At 42.8% G+C, this 7,186-nt stretch overlaps 1 non-coding gene across 1 annotated transcript; it reads left to right on the top strand.

The window, feature by feature from the left end:
- Positions 1-6,829: 6,829 nt before the first annotated feature.
- Positions 6,830-6,948, top strand: LOC120860512. Its single transcript, XR_005720343.1, has one exon. It is a non-coding gene; the product is annotated as a 5S ribosomal RNA (ribosomal RNA).
- Positions 6,949-7,186: the final 238 nt, after the last annotated feature.

Below are 7,186 nucleotides of genomic sequence, written 5' to 3'. Positions count from 1 at the left end.
TCAGGAGGGAAAATGACTATGGTAAATTCTTGTCTTAACCACACATGACCTCAGCACATTTTTGAGCTGCACAGTGACACAGAATGAACTGAAGGAGAAAAACCAGGCAGTCTGGGTTCCAGACCAGGACACCACGAGGAGCTGACTTTTACAGGTAAAGGCACAGCCTTGAGGTTTAATAGCAGTGCCTCCCTGCCCAATATGATTTCCAAAACAGCGGGAGGCAATATGTGATTCTCCATGTTGATTCTCCACAGTAATTATCTCATTGCTAATAACCATTCATGCCTGTTACTGAGCTTTAAAAACGTTTTGTATGGAATGCTATATCCCTTACAAAAGATAAATTAGGAGGTAATCATTCAAAATTATTTAGAAAAAAAAACTGTCTGAAGTTTGTAATTTGACTCTTCGACCCCATAGACTGTAGCCCACCAGGCTCTTCGGTCTGTGGAATTCTCCAGGCAAGAATACTGGAGTGCGTTGCCATTCCCTTCTGCAGGGGAATCTTCCCAACCCAGGGATTGATTGCAGGCAGATTCTTTACCATCTGAACCACCAGGGAAGCCAAAAAAAAAAAAAAAAAAGTAAGTTCTTCTAGAATACTTACATAGTATTAGGTCTTCAACAATTTAACCAGTACATATTTTAATTTTTTTTGCCACACCACATAGTAGCAGTGGGATCTGTTTCCCAACCAGGGATCGAACATATGCCCCTTGCAATGGAAGCATGAGCCTTAACCACTGGACCACAACATAACTCCCAACACATCCCTTTTAAAGATGCACAACACAGATGGCATTGGGAAGGTAGACATGTATACTTCTCTTATCCTCAACTGTGGCCCTCATAGCGTAGCCAAAGCTGATACCACAATTTTTCTTCAACAGACGATAAGGTCTCCTCTCAACTTCTCAATGGATGTTTCGCCACCTTTTCCTTATAATGGGACAGTTGTCAAAGGCCCATCATTATGACAATTATCCTTCCAGTTTTTCCGTTGCCCATGTACACACATTTTCAAAGCACATATTTTCATTACTGGACAGAGAAAGGCCAATAGGTCAGTCACACACACTCCAAGCTGATAAAGCAATGTCATTAACTTAGGATAAAAAGAAGAAAATTATAGCCCTTTATGCTTAGGCTGTGTTTTTCCTTTTAGGAACTCAAAGCTAAACCCAAGATGACCAATGCATTTGCGTGGGTGTATATATATCTGTGTATGTATGTATGTAATATATATGCATACATTATTAGTATAATACTGTATTATTATATAGTATTAGTATATTATTAAAATATATATTAAAAATAATGTTAGGTAGTATGTTACTAGTTTCAAATGAACTTTCCATCCATCCTTTCCATCTGGGTCTGGGGAAAGGCTTTGAAGCCCCAGCATTTTCTAAATATCCAAAGAGTGAAAACAAAGTCATTTCTTCTCAAATATTGCTTTCCTTTTTGGGGGTCATCAGGAATGCAGGGGTGGGTATGGGCTGGAGACTCGCTAAATGATTGTTGTTGATTTTTTTTTTTTTTTGACTGTGCTGCATGGCATGTGGGATCTTAGTTCCTCAACCAGAGATCGAACCCTCACACCCTGCAGTAGAAGCAGAGTCTTAACCACTAGATTACCACCTGCTAAGTCACTTCAGTCATGTTTGACTCTGTGCAACCCCATAGATGGCAGCCCACCAGGCTCCGCCATCCCTGGGATTCTCCAGGCAAGAACACTGGAGTGGGTTGCCATTTCCTTCTCCAATGCATGAAAGTGAAAATTGAAAGTGAAGACGCTCAGTCGTGTCCGACTCCTAGTGACCCCATGGACTGCAGCCTACCAGGCTCCTCCGTCCATGGGATCACCAGGGAAGTCCATAAAAGTTTGTACTTTCTAATGGATGCAGAGTCCCTGAATCATCTTGGCTGTCTAGCTGGGTTTCACACAGTGCTAAAAGCTCAAAATCCCTGTATCCAGCCACTTTAAGTCCTGTGAGAGTAACTCATTCTCTGATGGGTGCCTCTCCTACCATCTTTCTATGTGAACACAGGCAAGTTGCTCTCCTGTACTTCACTTGCTTCTGTAAGTTGACATGAAAACAACAGCAAGACCAAGTGACAAATGAATTGAGATTTACTGATATGTCCAGAGATATATCAGTATGGGTACATATCACCCAGCACCTAAGAGTATGGGACCTGGAGGAAGAGAACCAGGGCTCTCATTCCTGCTCTGAACTTTACCAGCTGTGTGATAGGCAAGTCACTTAAACTTTCTGTGCCTCAATTTCCTTACCTGTGAAATGGGTATAAAAACAGTACTTACTGCAGAGGTTGATAGAGGGATTCGATGACATGAAAAGTGTAAGACATACAGCCTGTCTCCATTAACACTGGCTTTTGTCATCTAAGGTATTTCCAGACTAGGCTGAAGCAGGTGCTTGCTCTAAAACCAACCAGTTCTTGTACCTCCTGTAGCCAGACTTCAAGATCTTACTTGAGGAACCACCCCTGCTACTCAGCACCCCTCCACACCCACCACTCCAGGAAGTAGTTATCACTCAAGCTGCCAATGACCTCATTCTGACCATCTCTATGAAACTCTTATCTTGAATCCTTTCTGAGTCATCCACCACTATCACTCCTTGAATTTTTTTTTCTCACTTTGGCTCATAAAGTAATATCCTGGACCTACTGAACTTAAAGAACTTAAGAACTTAAGAAGTCCCTATGCATGGGTCTTATCTGTTCTCTGCCCACACCACACTTTTCTCCAGGCTGGAGGTTTTAGTACTCAGCACACAGAAGATGCTCAGCAAACATAAAACTGCCTTGAACTGTGACGTTCAAGGACGTCCTCATCGCTGTCCTTTCATGTTGTTTTCCAGATATGGGAGCTGTTGCTGCTCTTCCTGGAATCTCTGCTACAGGGACATAAACTCTTTAAGATTGCCTGACATGTCACCCGTCCTTTTCTTCATCTGAGACTTGAAATTCAAACTATGGTGCTGGAGAAGACTCTTGAGAGTCCCTGGGACGGCAAGATCAAACCAGTCAGTCCTAAAGGAAATCAACCCTAAATATTCACTGAAAGGACTGATGTTGAAGCTGAAGCTCCAGTACAGTCTGATGCGAAGAGCAGACTCATTGAAAAAGCCCCTGATGCTGGGCAAGATTGAAGGCAGGAGGAGAAACGGGTAACAGAGGATGAAATGATTGGATGACATCATTGATTCAACGGACATGAGTCTGAGCAAACTCCAGGAGATAGTGAAGGACAGGGAAGCTACTGGTGTGCAGCAGTTCATGGGGTCGCAAAGAGTCAGATACGACTGAGTGACTGAACAATAACAATTGTTAAACCGAATCGCCCAAATAAATAAATAAATAGAACCTGTTTCAGGTTTCCAGCTTGTGGGTGTGTGTGTTGGGGGGCATTTTTAAAGTCTGAATTTCACTTTATTCGGAAGATAGACTTAAGAATTAAGTCCCTCTTATCCATTCGTCTGCTGATGGACATCCAGGTTGCTTCCATGTCCTGGCTATTATAAACAGTGCTGTGATTAACAATGGGGTACATGTGTCTCTTTCAGTTCTGGTTTCCTCGGTGTGTATGCCCAGCAGTGGGATTGCTGGGTCATAAGGCAGTTCTATTTCCAGTTTTTTAAGGAATCTCCACACTCTTCTCCATAGTGGCTGTACTAGTTTGCATTCCCACCAACAGTGTAAGAGGATTCCCTTTTCTCCACACCCTCTCCAGCATTTATTGCTTGTAGACACAATGGAGTATTACTCAGTCATTAGAAAGAATACATTTGAATCAGTTCTAATGAGGTGGATGAAACTGGAGCCAATTAAACAGAGTGAAGTAAGCCAGAAAGAAAAACACCAATACAGTATACTAACACATATATATGGAATTTAGAAAGATGGTAACGATAACCCTGTATGTGAGACAGCAAAAGAGACACAGATGTATAGAACAGACTTTTGGACTCTGTGGGAGAGGGAGAGGGTGGGATGATTTGGGAGAATGGTATTGAAACATGTATACTATCATGTAAGAAACGAATCGCCAGTCTAGGTTCGATACAGGATACAGTATGCTTGGGCCTGGTGCACTGGGATGACCCAGAGAGATGATATGGGGAGGGTGGTGGGAGGGGGGTTCAGGATTGGGAACTCATGCACACCCGTGGCAGATTCATGTCAATGTATGGCAAAACCAATATAGTATTGTAAAGTTAAAATAAAATAAAATAAAATAAAAAATAAAGATAGAAAAATGAAAAGAGAAAAAAAATTAAACAGAATTAGGACATTAAAAAATAAATAAATAAAATGTTGAAAGCAAAAAAAAAAAAAAGAATTAAGTCCCCCAAATATCAAAACCACACACAATTCATCTGTAAACAATTGCTCTTGGGATGCGTAAGATGCCTTTTCACAAGTGAATCACATTATCTGAGAGGTAGAACCCCAGAAGATGTATTTAAAAAATAAAGTTTCTGTCTCAAACACAGCAAAGTATGATAACTATTGGTTCAGCCTCACTCTGAGTCCCCACAGCTGTGCAGGGCTACCTCAGCGGAGGGGATTAAAAAAAAAAAAAAGGCTCTATACCTAGGAGTGCGTGTGTGCTCAGTCACCAGTTGTGTCCAACTCCTTGTGACGCTGTGGACTGTAGCCTGCCAAGCTCCTCTATGCATGGGATTCTCCTGGCAAGAATACTGGAGTGGGTTGTCATGCCCTCCTCCAGGAGATCTTCCCGACCCAGGCATCTAACCCGTATCTCTTATGTCTCTTGCACTGGCAGGCAGGTTCTTTGCCACTAGCGCCACCTGGGAAACCCCCACCTAGGAGAATTAAGGTTAGTTGAAATAATAGCTGATAACTTAAAAAGAGAGGTCAACTTCCCCTTAAATACACACATCCACACATTTTCTGAAGTCAACTGTGCATGAATTATTTTTAAAGACTTACCCATTACTTTGGATTATTAACACCATTAGGTATGGTTGTGAACATACCATTTTTGATAACATCATACCTAGACTTAAATTCAAGTTTAGCTACTTAGCAACTATGGAAATTTCACCAAGCCACTCAATTTCTCTGAGTTTCAGTTTCCCCATCTGTAAAAAAAAAGGATGATAATATCAACCTCACAGAGGTAAGAGTGTACACAGTGCCTACTTAGCACAGTAAGGGTCTGGGTCAGAGAACAGAAAGCACTGAAATATAGTGATTGCCCTGGAGGAGGGCATGGCAATGCACTCCAGTATTCTTGCCTGGAGAATCCCATGGACAGAGGAGCCTGGCAGCCTACAGTCCATGGGGTCGCAGAGAGTCAGACTGGACTGAGGTGACTTAGCACAGCACAGTAATTGATAATTTGTGGGTCAGCACCCAAGCCCAGCCTTGCATTTGATGTCAGCCTCACTTTCACAAAACTCAAGACAAATAGCACACGCAACTTAATCAGGAAATTCCCTGCCACATACATAACTAAGAGCTAAATTATGGGACTTGTCTACAGGCTCCCTGGGGGTTCAGAGGAAAGAGACCAGTGATCATGTGTGGACTGGGGGCAAAGTGGATGGGAACTTGGCCTGAGCTTTAAGAGCTGTATAGAGTTGGGACAGGAGGTGAGGGACATCTAAGGTGACCATGCCTGGGACAGGATTGTCATCCCCCCGGCCCCCAAAGTACTGAATGAATGGAAGTGTGTGAACAAAATGCAAAGACTGCAAACCTGGGACTTCCCTGAAGGTCCAGTGGTTAAAACTCTGTGCTTCCAATGCAGGGGGTGAACTAAGAGTTCACATGCTGTGATGTCAAATCAACCAACCAACAGAAACAACAACAAAAATCGAAGACCGCAGACCAGTTTGTGGGAGGTTGGGAGGAGTCCTTCACTGTGGCCTTTGACGGGTGTTGATGTCAGAATGGAGAAGTCCCCCTGAGCAGGAGCTTAAACACTAGGAAAGGACTTTGGGCTGAAGTGGTAGGTTACAGAGCAGGGAAGCAGGCAGTGAAAGCAGTGGTTAAGATCAATTCAGGTAGATTAGGAATCATTTAGTAGGAGGAAGCTGGGCTGCAGAGAAGTTGGCCAAGTGTCTGTGCCAGGAACTCTGATGAGAGGCCAAGAAAGCTGGGTTGGAGGTGTGGGCAGCCAGGCTCAAGCAGAGACAGCAGTGGGCATGGGACTTATGGCTCCACAAGATCTTTGGAGAATGGTGTGAAAGAAGAGACGATCGCCAAGGCTGGCTCTTAAAGGTGTGCAAACTGGTAGTAACTTTACTATACAGGAAAACAGAGAGCGAGAGAGAGAGCGAGAGCTGATGAGCAGGGAGGATGAGCTCAGGGGAAAATGTGTTGGTTAGTTTCCAGTCAGTGATGATATCCGCAAGGAGAAAGGCCCAATGAGTATTTGGACATTCAAAGGTTCTGAAGTCATTTACAGTGAACAAAAGCATTGAAATGGATGAGGCCTGTGAGGGATCAGTGCAAATAGAAAAAACGGGAAAACTAAAGGCTGTCTTGGGCAATGTATAAATTTAAAATATGAAAATACTCCAGGAATACAGGAACCTAAACAAAATCAGTTGTCATTACCAGGGCTGCATTATGACTTTCGTGGCTCCCCAAGTGCTGTGGGCATTTTTGCCTTTGTGGTCTCCTTCCTCCAATTAAAAAAAAAAATTAAATCCTGCAACTGTAATGGTATAAAGACAAGTATAATCTAGACCAAATTATTTTACAGCTACTGTTGTATTATTTTTTTCTCTCTTCTGATTTTATTTTTTTTCCTCTTCTGATTTTAGTCTACAGCCATACTACCCTGAACACACCCGATTTCATCTGATCTCGGAAGCTAAGCAGGGTCGGGCCCGGTTAGTACTTGGATGGGAGACCACCTGGGAATACTGGGTGCTGTAGGCTTGGGCTTCCCTGGTGGCTCAGAGGTTAAAGTGTCTGCCTGGAATGCGGGAGACCCGGGTTTAATCCCTGGGTCGGGAAGATCCCCTATAGCACAGGGAACTCTGTTCAGTATTCTGTAATAAACTATATGGGAAAAGAATCTGAAAAAGAATGGATTTATGTATATGTAAAACTGAATGACTTTGCTGTACACATGAAACTAATACAACACTGTAAATCAACTAGTCTCTGACTTAAA

Source organism: Oryx dammah, unplaced genomic scaffold (genome assembly GCF_014754425.2).
Source record: "Oryx dammah isolate SB20612 unplaced genomic scaffold, SCBI_Odam_1.1 HiC_scaffold_11077, whole genome shotgun sequence".
Lineage (NCBI taxonomy): Eukaryota > Metazoa > Chordata > Mammalia > Artiodactyla > Bovidae > Oryx > Oryx dammah.
This window is presented reverse-complemented; position numbering and strand designations above follow the sequence as displayed.